Source organism: Hippocampus zosterae, chromosome 7 (assembly GCF_025434085.1).
Source record: "Hippocampus zosterae strain Florida chromosome 7, ASM2543408v3, whole genome shotgun sequence".
NCBI classification, from domain to species: Eukaryota; Metazoa; Chordata; class Actinopteri; order Syngnathiformes; family Syngnathidae; genus Hippocampus; species Hippocampus zosterae.
The window spans coordinates 23,815,960-23,834,263 of record NC_067457.1 but is presented as its reverse complement, the minus strand read 5'-3'; the positions used below and the strand labels follow the sequence as shown (position 1 = coordinate 23,834,263).

Genomic DNA, 18,304 nt, shown 5'->3' with positions numbered 1-18,304 from the left:
GCATCAACTTTATATCAGTATGTCTCGTATCTAATTCATCAACCAGGAGTGGATACGCAGACATATTTACACACTAGCTTCAGCTTATTTGGCTCTAGGGGTGAGCTTGTAGTTACCAATGAAGCTTGCTAAAAATTGCAGACACAGAAAGGGAAAGACAGAATTATTTGTAAAAACGACTCTGTACTGAATATATACTGCGTGTTGGAAGAAAAGCTAAGCTAGACAAGGCGCTAATATAAAGTTAGCAAAAAAAATGGTTAAGTGTGGTGACATACAAATTAGCCAAAAACATTGAGTCGGACAGTACATTTATAAGTACGCTTATGTAATAAATACAAAATACATACTGGGAGAAAAGCTAACGTAACAGCTAGGTGTTAGCATGAGGATAGCAAATTAACTGTTATGCGTTGTGACTGAACAGAAGTCCAGAACTGCAATGAAAGGACAAGAAAATTCACCAGTGCATTTGTTAGCTCTCAGAAGACACTCTTACCTGTCAATCAGAGTGTAGGCCCAGCCTATGACGCCATAAACTCGAATGCGCGTTAACACCGCTTCATGAGCGCTAATAGCCTCCAGATGCTGCACACGGACACGGTTTCCCGCACTTATTCATAACGTTTGGGTTAATTGACGCCTCGCTCCACTAAACGGCGAGCTTTGTTGACTTTCTGGCCCGACTGACTCAAGAGAATAATTCAATCGAAGCTTTATTTGAACAATGTGCTCAATTCGACGCCCATACTGTAGGGTTTGCTGTAGCTTGGTACCAGGGTGGAGAAAGTCAAAATCAGCACGCCACTGGATTGTATCTGTACTTAAGTACGAGTGAAGTATTAAACCGTGAGTATTTTAGCTACCTGTGGTAGAACGGCAAGGTTCGTGCGGTCTGGGTTTCCGATCATTAAAAACAAACAAGGCCAAGAGGTTGTCGTTGGGCGGGCGGCCTTTGGGAGTGACAGGTATGATTCATGCTCAACGGCAGGAGGTGCGAGGACCGGAGAGATTAGTGGCCCGCGCCCCCCCCCCCCCCCCCCCCCCAAGGCAACTACCGGGTTCGCTTGAGGATTAGAGCAGCGTGAACCCAAGCCCGGGCTGTAATTTGCAATGCTGCGCACATGCAAGCGTGCGGCGAGGATGATTGGGCAGAGGGGGCGAGGACTAGTGATTGACGGATGTGACAGTCCAACTTCACTCTGTGCAGGAGGACAAAGTCTTTTTTTCACTTTTGAGCCAAATGCCAATGAGGGGGGGGGGGGACCCCAAAACAACCTTGACTTTTGCCGTTTACTTTTAACACGCAACCAAGACGACAATCCGGGTCATGAATTGAATATTTGCAGCTAATAATTCTGGGCCATATGAACCAACAGTGGTTAAGCTAGCTAGCAACTTTTAACGCTTTAATTCCACAAGACGTACTTGTATGTCTTTTTAAAATTAGGCCCCGCCTACCAAGGTCTAAGTCTTTTTTTTTTTGCGTCATAGAAAGGAGGAGGGTCTGATGCAATCTGTGAATGAGAATAAGCCGTTTGCATTGTAAATCGTGTAAAAAAGCGACCAGTAGGCGGCAGTGGTGCATCACGTGCTTGAAATGCATGCTTTTACAAAAAGCTCTTTTTCTCCGTTTTTTGCTCTGGAATCGCCATTTTCAGGAAACTTTGCCATTTTGTAATGGCGATTGCTGAAGAACGGAAAAACAGAAACAATTTTTTTTTTTCTGCTGAAAGAAGCGAGTCCAAACTATATTTTGGTAGGCTGCATGTTTATACAGCATTAGAACCAAATATTTTGTGGGCCTTGCAAGATCAGTCAAAATCCAGTAAAACGCTGGGATTGAGGGGGTTGCTCCAGTGAAAATAGCTGCGATTGAATGAGTTAAGCAGCACTTCTGCTTTGAGCTCGCATTTTGCGACATGGCAACAACTTCACGATCTCTTCGTGGAATGTAGGTTGATAATTTTTTTTTGCTGTCCCATTTTACGGCACTCTATTAAATATCAAACAGACATAAATTAGTTTTTTTTTCTCCCAAGAACAGCCCCATCTAGTGTATGACGCAAGCATCTCAACTCCCCCCCCCAGCGCCGTTTTTGAGCCGCTTCTGGAAAGCCGCAATGCTGATGAAATTCCCACGCAATTGGCATTGAAGGATCAACGGACTACGCGGCTTGTAACGTTTTGATATGAGGTGAGGGAGGCCGTGGAGGACAATAGCGGCAGCAGCGAGCATGCCAGGACACGTCCCCCCCCACCCCCCCCCATCTCCCATGTCCCCCCTCTCCGTTGATGAAGAGTAATGGCCCCAAACAATATTTCCCCGAGGAGCGAGTGCGACGTGAACGGCTTAATGTGCTTTCACGGCCACGCAATTCGGATATGGCTTTTCACGCTCGGGGCGGCGAGAAGGAAGTGCAGCATCCCATCCCAGAAAATGAATGTTACACTTGTGACAATGTGGATTTTTTTTTCCCCCTTCCTTTTTATGGACCCAACCAAATACAAGCCCCATTTGCTTGATAACAACGCGGCCTCAAAATGATAGCGTTCAACTTATTTTATTGCCAAGAGAAATATTTCATTGCATTTTTTTTCTGCAGTCGATTGTATTTGTATTGTACTTGAATCTAAATTTACTGTCTTTTAATGGCATTTGTTATTATTTTGTATTATTTATTAAAATGTAGTACAAAAAATTAATGTAATAAATCTTATAATAAATTATTTATTCCGGGTTTTTTTTTGCATTTTAATTATTTTTATTTTTGGGGCTTGAGGGGCATTTTGTTGCGTTTGTATTGCATTTGACTATTCTTATGACATTTTAAAGTGATTTTTAAAAGAAATAAAATTTAAAAATTAAAAAAAAAACTTTTTAAAAATTTGGGACACTTGTTTATTTGGAGTTCCATCCATCCATCCATTTTCTGGTCCGCTTATCCTCGTGAGGGTTGCGGGGCATGCCGGAGCCTATCTCAGCTGTCTTTGGGCAGTAGGTGGGGTTAACTGGTTGCCAGCCAATCACAAAAGATGACATTTATTTGGAGTTATCTCCACCAAATGTATTAATTTCTTTTTCCACAGAATTATCAGACTTAAGATAAATGAAAACCATAAAATGTCGCATCATCCGCATCAGGCCGGCTGTTATTTAAATAAAGGTTGCTAGGCATAGCAACTTGAGGCCTGTGATACATTGCAGACTTGCAATTAAATCTGAGAAACACCATCCCAGGGTCAAATTTCACACCGGATGGAGCAATTATATGAAAAAGAATATATTAACGGTGCATTTTTACCGAATGTATTTGTTTATTCATGGGCCATTGCTAACTGTCCACGTTGGCCGAGACGGACGCGCGGGCGCTTTCATTGCACGCAAGCTGGAAAAAGGGGGGCCATTAGGGCCAACGCCATCATCGTCAGTGGCAGTCTTGGTCTAATCGCGGCTATTATAGCGTGCCGAGCTAAACGCTGCCTGCCCGGTGGGCGTACGGAGGGACCAAACACAAAAGGCGAGAAAGCGGGTGAGCTGCGCGACCCCCTCCGATCTGCAACAAAAGAGCGCCAACGCGCCGTCTCATGGCAACCGAAGTTTGCGCATGTCAAAGCTATTTCCATAATTGTGAATTTTACACGTTTGCGCGGTTTAGGGAAGCGCTTTCAGACCCGTTATTACTTTATTGTACACGCGATGTTTTAGTGTTTATGGATTGATGTTGGGCCCAAGCAAAACCAAATCAAAATATGCAAAATTGAACATAAGAAAGCTTTTTAACCGGGAACCAGACACTGAAAAAAATACATTGATAAATTTACTCATTTTCTTTCAACTCTCAAAGCAATTTCAAAAACTACGATACCATAAAACCTAAAAAAGATTTTTTTGAAAAATACCCGTTTTAAATTGTTTACCTTGAGTCATCACATATTTGAACTTTCAAATTTTATTCGGCGAGAAACAGCGGGAAACCTCATTTTATTCCTGACACGGGAAGCTGAATAATGTTTTGATTCACACACACACACACACACGCACGCACACACACACACACACACACCAGAGGGAGTCCAATCGGCCTTGGCTGGGAGGTTGGCTCCAATCAACCTCTGAGCGTATAATTAGTCATTAGATTGGGATTAGAGGCAACTCGGCATCTGAAATGTGATTAAATTAATACTGTGAATTATTAATGAGCCCCCCCCCGCCCCATTCTCTCTCTTTTTTTGTATTTTTGTAAATCCCACCCCCACCCCACGCCCCAAGAGGTTCTGCATTTGATTTGTTTGAACTTTGGTTAATTATGGACTCACCACGAGTATATGAATAATACCTCCTTTCCATTTACAAGTCAATTGACGCCCAGCAGTAAACACTTGACGAGTTGAAGCTAGGCCCATAGACAATGAATGCTAATGGTTTAAGACAACGAGAGGCATTGGGGCTGGTTCCACCACCTTTTGCGGTCAATAAAGGAGGTGAGCTGGGTCGCCATGGCAACGACAGAGTCGCAATTACATTTCGAGTTGCAAGCCAGTACCACGGCCAAATGATTTTTGACGCTAAGCTACAACTACTTCATTAGCTTACTTGCTCATTGCTAACAGAACTCCATTGATAAAAAAAAAATTTAAAGCTCAATGCCCTGGTTGGCCCGCTAGTATTACAGACTGATGAATGCAGAGTTGCCATGGTAACGACAGAGGCAGGTGTTACCTTGTGATGATTTTGAAGCTGTTTTATAAACTACAATCACCTTTAATGACTGACTCCACTTTCGTGCGCTTGAACACAACACGGTTCAAGCGCACTAAATAATCTGCCCATTATTGGCAAATACGCCACATGCAGTGCTTTTACTATTTACTTAACCGATGTGGTATAAATCCAAATATGGTAAACAGCAAGTCAATGGATGCTAAATGCTAAATAGACCCGATGGAAAAAAAAAATACTCAAAACGAGAGTTGCCCTGGCTGGCTCGCCGTTACCACAGACAGCAGGGTTGCTGTGGTAACGACAGAGGCCAGAGAGTTACCTCCTCAAAATTTGAAGCTACAATTGATGATTGTCGTCATATGATGTGATGACAAACGAACGCGCTAAATGCTAAGCCTCAGCTAGCTCCGTTTTAGTGCACCGCAGCGCAACACGAGGGGTGTGCAGGGCAATCCGCCAATCATGCAGACCACAAAACAACATATTGGTCAACAGGGAACCTCGTTGACGACAAAAACACAAAATATGAAAAGTGTTCTGGCTAGTCGACCAATATTGCAGACCAATCAAGACAACAGAGGAAAAGCGTCACTTGAATAAGACTGTTAGGCTGTTTATTTATGCTACAATGATCACCTATTCAGCTTTAATGTTATATTATCACTTTGCTTAAGTCGATTCTTATAATTTTAGCACAGAAATGTCCTTTTTTTCCGGTTACCGGGGCAGAAAGAAATTTCTGCACCGCGTCTTTTGAACAAGAGAGGTAGGAACCGCCGCTAATTCTCGGTGTCAGCCGCTGCTGAATGACCACGTGTCAAGAGACCGGTCCTTAGGCATTTAGAGGTCTTAATTTTTAACAATAGGCCCGTCATGGCCGGGCCCGCTTCAAAGCCTTAATAAGGCGGCGGCTGTCAAAGTAACAAGCGCTCATTTGGAAGGGACAGGTTGCTCTCAGCCCTTATTACAACGCGCTCTAATTTGCATGTCCACACGCTTTTGTTAGGAGCTTTCCGTGCAAGCGCGTTGAAGTAAGTTCATGGCAAATGGCGCAAATGAAAATAGAAAAAGAGTTTTGAAATAAAATAAAAATGGTCTTAAAAAATAAAGAAAAAAAAATTTTACTCCAACTTCGGTTGGTATGAGAGAGCGAGAAAGAGTGCTACCGGCATGCAATCGTTTATTCAAGAGTTGCGTGTCAACTTGTGTGAGACAATGCTGCAGTGTACACGCATGAAAAATTCACACGCTACAAGGCCGGCAGGTTAAATATTGAATGGACGTTAGGGTTCTCCGCGTGACTGAAGCTTGCATTAGTTTGGGTGGGTTGCGAAAGGAAAAAAAAAAAAAAAAAACCAGAGTTGCCTTTGCGACTTGCCGACTGATGTTTACATTGCACATTGATGACGGGATGTTCAATATCACTTTTTTTTTTCCTGAGTAGGCTGTGATACCGAGTACTGATACCTCGTACTTTTGATAGATCAAATTTGATTCCCAAAAAACTGACAAAAGATTCTGAGCAAAGACATTTCCAGTTCCGATGCAAAATGCCTCAGTGTAGCGCTAACTACGGCCGAAGAACTTGATGTTGTCATGTCTGCGTTTTTTTTGGTTTCGTTTTTTTTTAGCCTTGTGCTTGGAAGAGGTAACAAGCCAGCACCAGGTGAGGTTCGCAGTTGTCATGACAACCACCCGCCCGACATTTTGCTTATTTACCAGGCAAAAGAGGAAACAACAGGACGCGGCCCGCTGTTGTGTTGTCACGGCCGAAGGTAAACTTCATGTTTCAATCACGCCTTGGAAATTCACAAGCGCGCCACTCGGGTGAGGTGGGGGAGGGGGGGCGTGCTCAAGCGGCATTAAAATGCATGAAGCGGCGGGCGGGATAAATATTGAAACGAGTTGGCATGAAATATTAACGGTAACAACAAAAGTAAATGAAGGCACTCAGGAATCGGGCGGAGGGGGGGCGGGGCCTCTTGCCAATGATCTGAGCTGAAGTGCTTCACAGCGGGAGAAAATAAATAGTTCTTTGTGATGACGGCGAGAGAGCATCTCCTCTTTTTAACGTGTCACTCTCGGGCGTGCAAAAATAAATAAATAAATAAAGACGATCCGGATGTGAACGAGAAGTTTGACTCACGGTGAGAAACCAAACAAACAATCAAACAAACGGACGTTTTCCGACGTCCGTTTACGCGACAAAATATTCAAATTGTTGAGGGTAAAATACAAGCGAATGTATTGAAAGGGGGCGTGGCGTACCTGATGCGGTGCATAATGATGGGCTACTCTTATAGCTGACCCACGCTATGGGGGGGGGGGGAACAGGGAGGGGGTGATGTTGTTGACAGCTATTGCACTGCAGGGTAGACACACACACACACACTCGGGAAAAAAAATGGTGCTCGGGGGAGCAGCCTGTACACACCGCCTGATTGCACTAAATTGCAGTGCTGTTTTTAGTCGACAAACATAACCTGACTCTGTATGCGGGCAGTTTTCTTTTCCGATTTTTGTGGGAAATGGACAGGCATTTCCGTGTTTTGTGTCATCAAAACAGTTTTGTTTTGTTTTAATGAAGCGTTTTCAACCATTCACTGCCATTCCAGTTCAAACGGCTCTTTGACGTTTGTAGCCGTCAATGGCAATGAAGCGGTTCACGTTAGCGCCGCGTCGACGACCGCGCATGGTCTCCGTGAATCGTCGCGACGCCCCGCTCGCTTGTCTGTTACGTCGTTCGGATGCAAAGGAGTCATCACGGCAGTCGCTTGGCGGAAGGTGGCCGCGCTTCACTTGGAAATTGTTTTACTTGTACGATCATGAACGCCCGCAGGAGAATTTCTCAAAATCACACAAGTCGTCAAAATATATATGAATGGCAAAAAATATGAGACTTCAAAATGTATTGTTTGGTTATCTGATTATTATAATGTGTCATCTTGTATTATTTTGTCATTTTGTTAACTTTTCTTTTGATGGCGGCGCGGGCACCCACAGCGGCTCCTCTTGTTGCATGTTGTCTTGAGACGGAAGAAATGTCATCTGCGCTGCACATACACATCTGACAATAAAGTTGGACTTGATTTAAACGTGTCACATGTTATTCTTGTCTGAACTGAACTATTTTCCAGAAATAAATATAGGAATTTGACATCTTGTTTCGGTGCAAAAATAAATAAAATTAAATAATAATAAATTTTACATTTAGCCCAAAACACGTTTTCTCAATAATCCAGGAAGACATCACACAAAAACTATTTTCCCAACTCACCTATTTTGCCCAAATGACTTCAAAAATGCTGAAAAAAGCATTTTTTTCTGAACAAAAAAAATAACAGTATTATTGGCCCAATTGGTCAATTTTTAGGGATCAAATCTTGTCATGGGTGTTTTAGAAAGCGCAACAAAATTTCACATCCTGTTCTGGGATGTGCTTAGAATTTAGTCGGAAATTAAACAAAAACTGACATCGATATAACAAATAAAGCAATGAAACGAAACAGGACATAGTATACACGCCACTGTTTGGGTGCACAGTGTGCAAAGAATTCAGCAGGAAATCCTACAATAATTTGAAAACAGTCCCGATTGGTCAATTTGCGACAAAATGTCAAACATGCTTTCAAATAGTTTGACAAAATGTCACAGCTTCATTTATTTCAACTTGTTTGGTAAATAATTTAGGATGAAATGATTCTAAAGTGGACAGATTACTACCAGGACAATGGTGGCGATCATTTTCTTGCGAGCATTTCATTTGGCGTTCAGCATCAAGTGAAAACAGATGAAATTTCTTTTTGTTGTTGAGTTTTTTTTTTTGTCATTAATGGCGCTGCCCCTGAAGAAATTAAACAAGTGAAATATGCAAAAGTGCACTTAAGTTAATTAGCAGCAGGCTGCCGCATAATGACGCACGGATACAATTAATCAAATGCGTGTGAAGAATGTGTGTGCGCACGTGTGTGTGCGTGTGTGTGTGTGTGTGTGTAAAATTGTTAATCTCCAGCCTTGTCGTTCGTCAACCAGTTGCATTTGTTTTAAATAATTCGTTTTTTCTGATTGTTAATTTCCACATTCAACTTACCGTATTAATTCATGAATAAATTCACATCTTTAAATCAAATGTCTATATTTACATACTCGGCCAATAAAGGTGATTTGGATTCTAATCACTCTGTTCAAAATTCACAGTTTTAAACCATTCATCCAAGCTATTGACTGTTGTTGCACGATGCCATCATAATCACGATTATTTCCTACATGGACAAAAGTAGTGGAACACTTCAAGCCAAATACCAACAGACCCAACATTTTTGAGCCAGCTGATATTTCCACCTCCAGTGGGAGTACCGACACTTTTGTCTGGCGGTGACAACAGAGGCCCGCTCGGCGTGCGAGCGTCTGGCTCAGTAAGCGGCCCGCCCTCACCCGACGCCTTCATGGCGGCGACCCTGTCGCTCATTGAGCGTTGACGCCTCATCTCACCTGAGAACGAAAGGCCGTGACCCCGCCTGGCTGCTTTCATGTCAGCTGACATGAAGTTCAAAGTCATTTTCTTTCAACGCCACTCTCTGTCCGTGAAGCATTTGAGAACTTGACTGAGTAGCTTTAGCCAGCGTCTCTGTATTTGTGTCTGTTTTTGTTTGAAAAGTGAGCGTAGAGCCAGGTTTAAAGGGGAATGCGAGGGAAAGAGATGGTTTCACTAATTGATGTGGGAGAAAAAGAAATAAAAAGCCTTGAAAACAACATTTTGTCAGCTCCTCCTTGCTCACTTCTCCACCAGCGAGGCTCTTTTCAAAGGCGCCTTTCATCCACGCCGCCACTCGAAAATCCAAAGCCATCCATCCGGGTCGCTGCCAATTTCTATCACAGCCGAGTGCCTCTTCTGTGACGATTTTTTAGTGCTTTATAATAATAATTTAAAAAAAAAAAGCCAGCCATTCATTTTGTTATTGCGCTTGTTAGCCAAAAACGGTAGGCTACTAACTGTTCTTAACCCTGGATGTAAAAATGCAAAACTGATGTTGGCTTACTCGCGAAATGCTGTCTTTTCAAAACACGGCTCGTAATTAGAAAATGTATAAGTTGGGCACTTGTATGATTACTTATTATATAAAGGATAACCAACTCGAATAATGGGTAGATGGATGGATTTACAACTTGAAAAGTACCTAAATTGTGAAACACATAATTGAAGGGAAGACGTTACCGGTACGTCCAATATTGCTCTGGTGTTATTAGCTTGTTGACCAAAATGCTAGCTTTAAGATAGTAGTAACTATTGGTGGTGCTAGCTGATCTGCGCGGGCCACCAGCTCTCATTAGGGTCGACCATGACAGGCCCCCTTTATCCTCGAGGGAGCGCTTAGCATCTTGTCGGCTTTTAGGGACCTAAAGGGTGCCCTGTAGCTGCAGTCCACATTTATTCAGAGGCCAGCAGAACCAATCGCTCTGCCAAGCGGACACCGGGACTTACACGGCCTATTGACTTTCAACTCTATCCTTTTTTTTCAGGGTATTTTTCCATGCAAAGAAGCAGCAAGTGTAGGGAAAAAAAAGAAATCACAGATTTGACAGAAGAAAACGCAAACAGCAGGTCAGAAAGGATGCTGTGAAAATGACATGCAAGCGGTATGGCGCAGCCTCGCAAAATATGAATGTCAACTCAGTGGCAACCCCCCCCCCCCCCAAAAAAAAAAAACAATCAGAAAAACTCAAACAGAGGCTGAGAATAAAGCTATGATGTCATCCGCGAATTCAGTTGGACCATGCAGACTTGGTGGAGAATGTACATGTAAAATAATGCCATGCTAACTAGCTAATGCTAATTTCATCGTCCTTTTTTTTTTTTTTTTTAACCTTTTCACGGTCATGATTTGATGTGAAATATAATTGTTGTTTATTTTAATACATTTGACTTATATTGCCGTTAATGATTTCTTTTGGTTTCACATTTATTGAATTTAGTTTTATTTGTTGGACTTTCCATTGATTTGCGCACTCGACACGTCTCCGATGTTGCAGCACTGCTCGTGTTGACGTCGTATGAGAGAATCAATTCTGTCTGGCGGGCCGGCGAGCAAGAGAGCGCCGCACTCATCAAAATTTCAGCAGTGTCTATCTTTGAAATAGTTTTGGTTGGTTTCAAACGAAATAAAAAGAAGCCCTGCTGCGCGTGTGTCCATGCATATTACATGGGTGTTGTGTTGCTGTGTGTGTGTGCTCACATGTTATTCATGAGGTGAAAGAAGAGCAAGGAAGGACTGGTAGGCTACTTTTCAAATAATGCGAGGCTAAAGTCAACAAGGCCCAGAGTCATGCTTCTGTCCCTACTAACTCAGTTACATCCATCAAAAATCAACAGCTACGGGGTTGTCTCCATAGTCATTTGCATCTACAAGTCCCCCCGCACCCACTCAAAAAAGACAAATCTCTTACGAGAGAAGAATAGAAACGTTTGATTAAAAACTAACAGTAAACTAAGCCCAAAGGAGGAAAAAAAATTAGCTTATTTGGCATCAGAGGATGAAAATATTTGCAAACTTGTGGAAAATCTTCGAGAACGATCCCTGTAGAAGCAAAGCCAAACTCCAACACAGACACAGGCAGGGGTATAATCTCCATCCAGAAAACCCACAACATCGCGATAGAGTTTCTTTCCTTGCAAACACAATTTGGCGCGGCACATCCAAACGACACACTTGCTGTATTGATCACATGATTTTTGTTGTTGTTGTTCTTGTTGTTAAAGTGACACACGCACCGATACGGAGTTTCAAACACGGCACAATGCTGACGCACGAGTGTTGTTGTTTTTTTGGCCCATCACCGTGTGACGCACTCCATGACATTCTGTAAACTAACGCTATGCTGTTAGCCAAAACGCGAACGCTATGCCACAGATGTCAGGTCTGAGTGTGTAACTGTATGTGCGCGCGTTCATCAATTAGCATGCAAATGAAGGCGGGGGGGGCCGCCCTCAGATATCCAATCAGGCTTTCATCTCAGCAGGGGGTGTGTGATTACTTCGTGCCTGTGAAGTGTAGCTGTGTGAAATAAAGGGAGGGGTATATGGGTGAAAGAGGGTGGGAGGTGGGGGGTCTACATGTGGAGTGCCCACTTGTCTTTTGATGCTACCTGTTCATTTCAAATTGTAGCTGAAAAGAACTAAGTATGCTAGATTATGTGTCGGATTTTTATACCGCAGGAGACATCTCCAAATTTGTGCTACAGCTCCCCCTAGAGGCTAGTTACTTCTGTTGATCGCGAGCAAACAAGTACAAAAATACTGCCGCCAAAAACAGTTTCACTTAGCAACATAGAATTTCGTAGCAATGTCTATCATGGGAAGACCCACTAAAAAGTCTCAAAGAAATGCCTGGAAAAGATACCAAAATTTTACCATTTTGGCTCAAATCAACAGTTTCAGTGTCGTTTTGGCCATTTTTGATGGGCACCTGTCCGAGCGATTTTTTTTCCAGATTACAAGCAAATTTAAACCATGTGTGCCAAACAGATGGACGAGTCCACATTGCTAAACTTGGATGATTTGTCATCAATCTCGCATAAACAAGGCGGAAGAAGAGGAAGAAGATGCTGGCCACTTGGCATGACTATTTTACAAGCTCATTACACAACCATATGCTTGCGAACCGTGAAAGCTACATGATTGGGGGTGGGGGAGGGGGGTTCGCGGGTGCACATCCTTTGTGCGAGATGGGACACTTCAATTATTAAAAACGTCAGAACGCTCGACCCAGACATGGCATGCGGCCCAGCAAAAAAAAAAAAAAAAAATTAACACACCTTTCCCATGTCACGAACAATGACATCATCCATAGCCAATTCTAGGATAATTAATATGACACTCATTAACATATGTAAATGGCCACGCCGCTTAATTGAAAATGAGCGGGAACGGTACAAAAGAGGTACATTAGCGACTTGATGGGTCAAAGGAGCTCATCAGTCACGTCGGTGAAAGGCGGAATGCTGATTAGTGTTCCTGCGTTGTCGTTTTCTGTGGGACGACGATACTAAACCACAGTGGACTCTGCAAATTTTGCTGTTTGGGCGTTTTTATCATGGTTACCTTGTATGAGTGCTGCTTGCGAGATGCAAACTTCTCAAATGTAGAGTTAAATATACTTTTACACTTGCAAAATAGCTCAAGCTAATTAGCTGGCTAGCTAGTTAAATACCCACCAACTGCTACCAGTTAGAAACTAGCTATCTACGACTTATTTTTACACTTGTGTAACAGTTGAGGGTGTTTCGGAATGTTAGCCACCGATATTAATTGCACGTTAGCTAGCTGTATAGCCATCTAAGGTTAGCTGTTACCAACAGCTTATTTTTAACCAGTTATTTTTATACTCGTATAACAGTTGTAGTGATTAAAAATGTTTACTAACATTAATTTGATCTAGGAAGCAAGCTAGTCAGCAACTGTTCGCTAGACAGCCATCTGGCTAACTTGCTGTCAGCAACTAGCAAACTGGCACTTATTTTTAAACAGGAGACAAAATGTTAGTTGCCATGATTAACCACAAGCTAATTAGCCACCTGCAGACTGTTAGCTACTAGATAGCTGCCACTTATTTTTGCACTCTTACGACAGTTGAGTGCTTAAATATGCTTGAGGCCAACATGAATTATGAGCTAGCTAGTTACCCAACAACTGCTAGCTGCTGCTGGCCATCAAGCGATTAGCTTCTGGCTGCCACTTATTTTTAAATATTCACGACAGTTGTGGATGTTTAAGAATGTTAGTTGCTAACGTTAGTCCCGAGCTAGCTGGCTTGGTACAACCAAGTTATTATCGCAGTTGTAGGCTAGCGAGTATAGAAATGCGGATTTTGTCTTTTATTACTGCATTCACGATTCTTGTTTTAATGTACTTTTTGTCTGTTAATTGTTATCCTGGATGTCAAGTTCCTCACTATAGAATTCCATAAATCAGCTAACGTCGAATATAAGGAGAGCCGAGTGGCCTTAATGTCCTTGTACCCGCGCCATAAGTGGGTGGCAAATTGTATATCAAGAGGTTAATAGCGCTACATAATGTACACATCAGCCCCTTCCAGTCCCATCACGGATGCACAAGTGCTTCAGCGAAGCCCATTACGACATCTAATTCACAGAATCCATCACGCCCGACACCCTCTCAAATGCAACCGTTACAGATCCACTTTTAATTGATTCATAATTAACTTTTTATTCTTCTGTTGATTGTCTCAAAGTCGAACTGCAACCAGCTGCCGACGCCCACGCTTACAGCGAAGATGTATGACATTGCGTTCAGACGCAGAAGTTCAGGGAAAGTGCAGTCGTAAAGTCAATGGGCCGCTTATTTGGCAAGGGGGGCGGGGGGGCTTCATGAGATAGGGAGCTGTCAGTCAAAGTGGAGCGGCGCATTTGTTAAAAATATGAGCGCTGACACATACAAACACACAAATGGTCATTATGTCTTAACTAATAAAGAAAACAACACTTAAATACAACAACATACAAATTCCACCTGGCAACAAATGATCATGTTAGTTTTGTATCCAATCACAGTATGGTGTGTGTGTGTGTGTGTTTGTGTGCTTAATTCGGAATTGAAAGTCTTGATCAGACGACAAGAAGCTCTTCTCATTAATGGAGCCACAAGACCAAGATCTGCAGTTTGCTACCCTTCGAATAAAGCAGGTCATGGAGTCGTTTGCTCTTCTCATAAAAGTGAGCACAGTGGGATCTGGAATTGATTGCCCTTTCAGCGAAGGAAACATAAGAGGACTTGAAATTGTTTGGTCTTCTAATTAATGACCCCAAACAGGAAGTTGTTCACTCTTCTAATAAAGGAGTTTTTGGAGTTGTTTGCTCATCTAATAGAATGTGGTCCTGGAATTGTTTGTTGTTCAACTTAATTGTTTTTGCCCCCCGCCCCAAAAAAAAAAGAAAAAAAGGGTGACCGCATGAGAAGAGCGCTTTGCTCTTCCAGTTAAAGGGAAACACTGAATTGTTGACTCTTCCAAGAAACCGAGTCGTGGTGCTGCTTCTGCTTCGATGACAGGTCACCACAGGATGACCTGAAGGTGTTTGCTCATCCAAAGAGAGTAAAATGGCCACAAACTGGTAGATGGTCACTCTTCCAATAAAAGGGCACCTGCATTTGTTTTCTCCTCTTGTTCAGATGACCAAAGGTCATCTGTTCTTTGGTTCTGTTCAGTCCAGAGGACCAAGAGTTTTTTTACATTTCTAATAAAAGGTGAACACAAAGCGGTTGTTTTCTGTCCTCGTGAATGCGACCATCAGATGACTCAGAGTTGTCCAACCATCCATCCATTTTCCGAACCGCTTTATCCTCACAAGGGTCGCGGGGGGTGCTGGAGCCTATCCCAGCCGCCTTCGGGCTGTAGACGGGGGACACCCTGAACCGGTTGTCAGCCAACCGCAGGGCACCACAGAGACAAACAACCATCTACACCAGGCATGTCCAAAGTCCGGCCCGCGGGCCAAATCCGGCCCGCGGTCGAATTTCATCCGGCCCTCGGCCCCTGTCATAAAATCAGTGCCGGCTGGCCCGCAGGTTGGGCGCAATGGAACACGTGTTGCATTGACTGAGGTCTCGTAGACTGGTGAGTGATGTTTCATAGAGTACTGCTTCCCTCTAGTGGCTAAATGAGTAATAGCATTCACTAAATGAGTAATAGCATTTAGACACTAGAGGGCATCACTCACGAGTTAACAAGACATCACTCCGTGTTTATATTGACTGATATGTCATATTTCAAATGATCCTTGCAGTTGTGGATATGTGTATTGCTTGTTCATTTCCCTGTTGTTCGAGTTAAAGGTTTTGTGACTATTGAAAACTCATGGTGATACATTTTATGTTTCAAATCAATCAATTTGCACTCAGGAGACATCTGTTTAAGAAAAACTCAAGTGAATAAGCAGTTGCATGTGATATACCTGTTTCAAATGAACCAAAAGAAATTCTTAAGATTGTTGAAATTAAAATAAAAATGGAAATGTTAAACAGACTGGCTTACTAAAATTTTTTGAACAATATTGTTGTTCAATGTAAAGAATGTCAGCCAAGGTCGGCCCCCCGACATTTTACCACATAAAATCTGGCCCCCTTGGCAAAAAGTTTGGACACCCCTGATCTACACTCACACCTAAGGACAATTTGGAGTGTTCAAGCAGCCTGCCATGCATGTTTTTGGAATGTGGGGAGAAACCGGAGTACCCGGAGAAAACCCGCGCAGGCCTGGGGAGAACATGCAAACTCCACACAGGAAGGCCGGAGCCGGGATCGAACCCACAACCTCTGCAATTTGAGGTCAACGCGCTAACCACTGGATCACCGGGCCGCCCGACCCAGTTGTTTACGAGTAAAAGTGACCATAACGCGACACAAATTTGTTCGCCCTTCTAATAAAGAGAAACATGGAGATGGTTACCCTTAAAAGAGGAGCTAAACATGAACATGAGGCAAGAGTTATTTTCTCCGTTGTTCCAAAAAAAAAAAAAAAAAATGAGACGACATGGGCCCCGGATTGGTTTTCTCTTCTGCTAAAAAGATGACGATGAGGGTACCTGTAGTTGTTCTCTTTACTTGAAGTGTGACCACTTTTGTCCTTGAAAGCACGTCTCAAGCTTGCACTCCAACCTGCTCAGGAGTACAGATGTGGCGTAACTCTCTCACAAGCTCGTGCCCGCCGCCACCGCCGCCAAATAAAAATCCCATCTGTTGCGGCATGATAACAACAGCGCTATTAGGTGGCGCTGGGAGGGTTTTTTGGGGGGCGCGGGAGCAGCTGCCGGCATCGCCCGCTGACCTTTTAGCATTCCTGCTTGCGCCATCTGACAGATGTGTCAAGTTGATGATTTAAAAAAAAAAAAAAAAACAGCGGCGGATAAATAAGGAGTCGTCGCAAATACGGCAATGTTCAAACGCTGCCACGAACTTCGAGCTCACATCCCTTGGCCGAGGCTATTAGGCTTGGTAAAAGGGTGACATTGGGGCACAATTGGACGCCGTTGTGGCCGCAGGTGCCCTTGGAGCACCGCTATTAGCCCGCAAAAGGGCCGAGGTTGCGGCTCAGGTGTTGCTGGGCAGGAGGGTTGGGGGGGGGGGGGGGGGGTGCGTGTGTAAGGTGAAAGGAGGAAGGGGGTAATCGACTCGGCGAGTGTGAAGAGACTCGCGCAATCAGACTCGCCCTGATGGAGTTTGATGCCTCCTTAAATAGTTTTGAACTGGAGGAGCAGGTGCTGCATTTCCCCCGCGGCCATGGCCGCCCATCATGTGCATGCGCGCATGCGCGTCCATTGCGCATCTGTCTGTTGTCCGGGCCCATTAGTCGACCTGCCATCTCTCCGGCCCACATTCTCCCTTAGTGGCATTTTTAGGCATGTTGGAAAGAAGGGAGAAAAAAATTAAAGCCCGTTGGACAGATGTTGCTCTCAGACGCAAGCAACTTGGCTACTGTTAGCAGTCAACAGTGAAAGCGCATTTAGCCAGGACGCCGCCAGGCTGCCGCACACGAAAGCGTTTTCTTTGCACTTTGGACAAAAGTGCGCTTGGGCGTGGAACAGCCACATGTGCTCCAACTATGGTTAGCATTACCAAACCACTTGGCTGTTGCTACTGGTGACGATAATGCCGCCCCAGCCCCCCGATGGCAAATTACAGTGGATTGCGCAGACTCGCAGTTCAGTATCTTGGATTCACCCAGGCACTCAAGTACAATATTTTTTTCTGTACATTTTTTTAATATTAAAAAAAAAAGATCTTTTTGGGGTGGAAAACCTTTGTTGGCAGATTATTTGGTATTTAAACCATTTTTTAAAACGATTATTTTACTTCGATTTTTTTGGAGGGTTTTTTTCAGAGAGGGGGGGGGGGGTAATTGCAAAGTGCCCCATAAATTATTTTGGGGTGAGCTGTAGCGCAGCTTCCCTGTGTTTGTTTCCAGGGTGTGAGGCAATTGCAGATGGCGGCAGAGAACTTTTGAGCCTCACAGCCAAAGTCCATTTCAAAGTCGACGCGGTGGAGGATCAAGGCGGGCAAACAAAACAGGTGCAGGCGGCCTGCAAATCAGCGTCGACGGTGGCGCACAAGTGTTAAAAATGCATGAGCGCCACCTGCCTCCATTTCATTTGAGAGGCCCTAAAAGCCGGAGGAGCGGGGACAGGGAAAAGGTCTTGCGTCTTTAGTTTTTCTATTTTTCCAACATTCAACACATCTATTCGTCACAAAAACAATAAAGAAAGAGAAAATAAATGTCCACGTGTGCGGACACGTATGAAACCAACCGATTTAAAAACAGTACGGTTGGTTAAAATAAAACGTCTCGTTATATCATCTCAAGGGGAGGAAAAGCATCACTGCCCTCTAGTAGAAGCATCTGGAACTGAAGGTTGACTTCACTTGGTGTCGGTCAATATCTTGAAAAGTTGACTAAGTGGGAGCCACTTGCTGGCTGCAGCTTCACTTCCTGGCTCCCCTGAAGCCGACGCATTATCGTGGCAAAATATCAAAATGCATCATTTGCATCCGCGCTCCATTAATATGCCTGC

The 18,304-nt window shown here is 43.6% G+C and overlaps 1 protein-coding gene and 1 long non-coding RNA gene across 2 annotated transcripts in view; one reads left to right on the top strand and one right to left on the bottom strand.

Moving 5' to 3' along the window:
- Positions 1–18,304, bottom strand: part of lratd2a (LRAT domain containing 2a) — a 151,687-nt gene that overhangs the window by 101,628 nt on the left and 31,755 nt on the right. The gene's annotated exons all lie outside the window — the stretch shown is intronic.
- Positions 795–1,888, top strand: LOC127603956 (uncharacterized). Its single transcript, XR_007963159.1, has 2 exons — positions 795–1,554; positions 1,740–1,888. It is a non-coding gene; the product is annotated as an uncharacterized LOC127603956 (long non-coding RNA).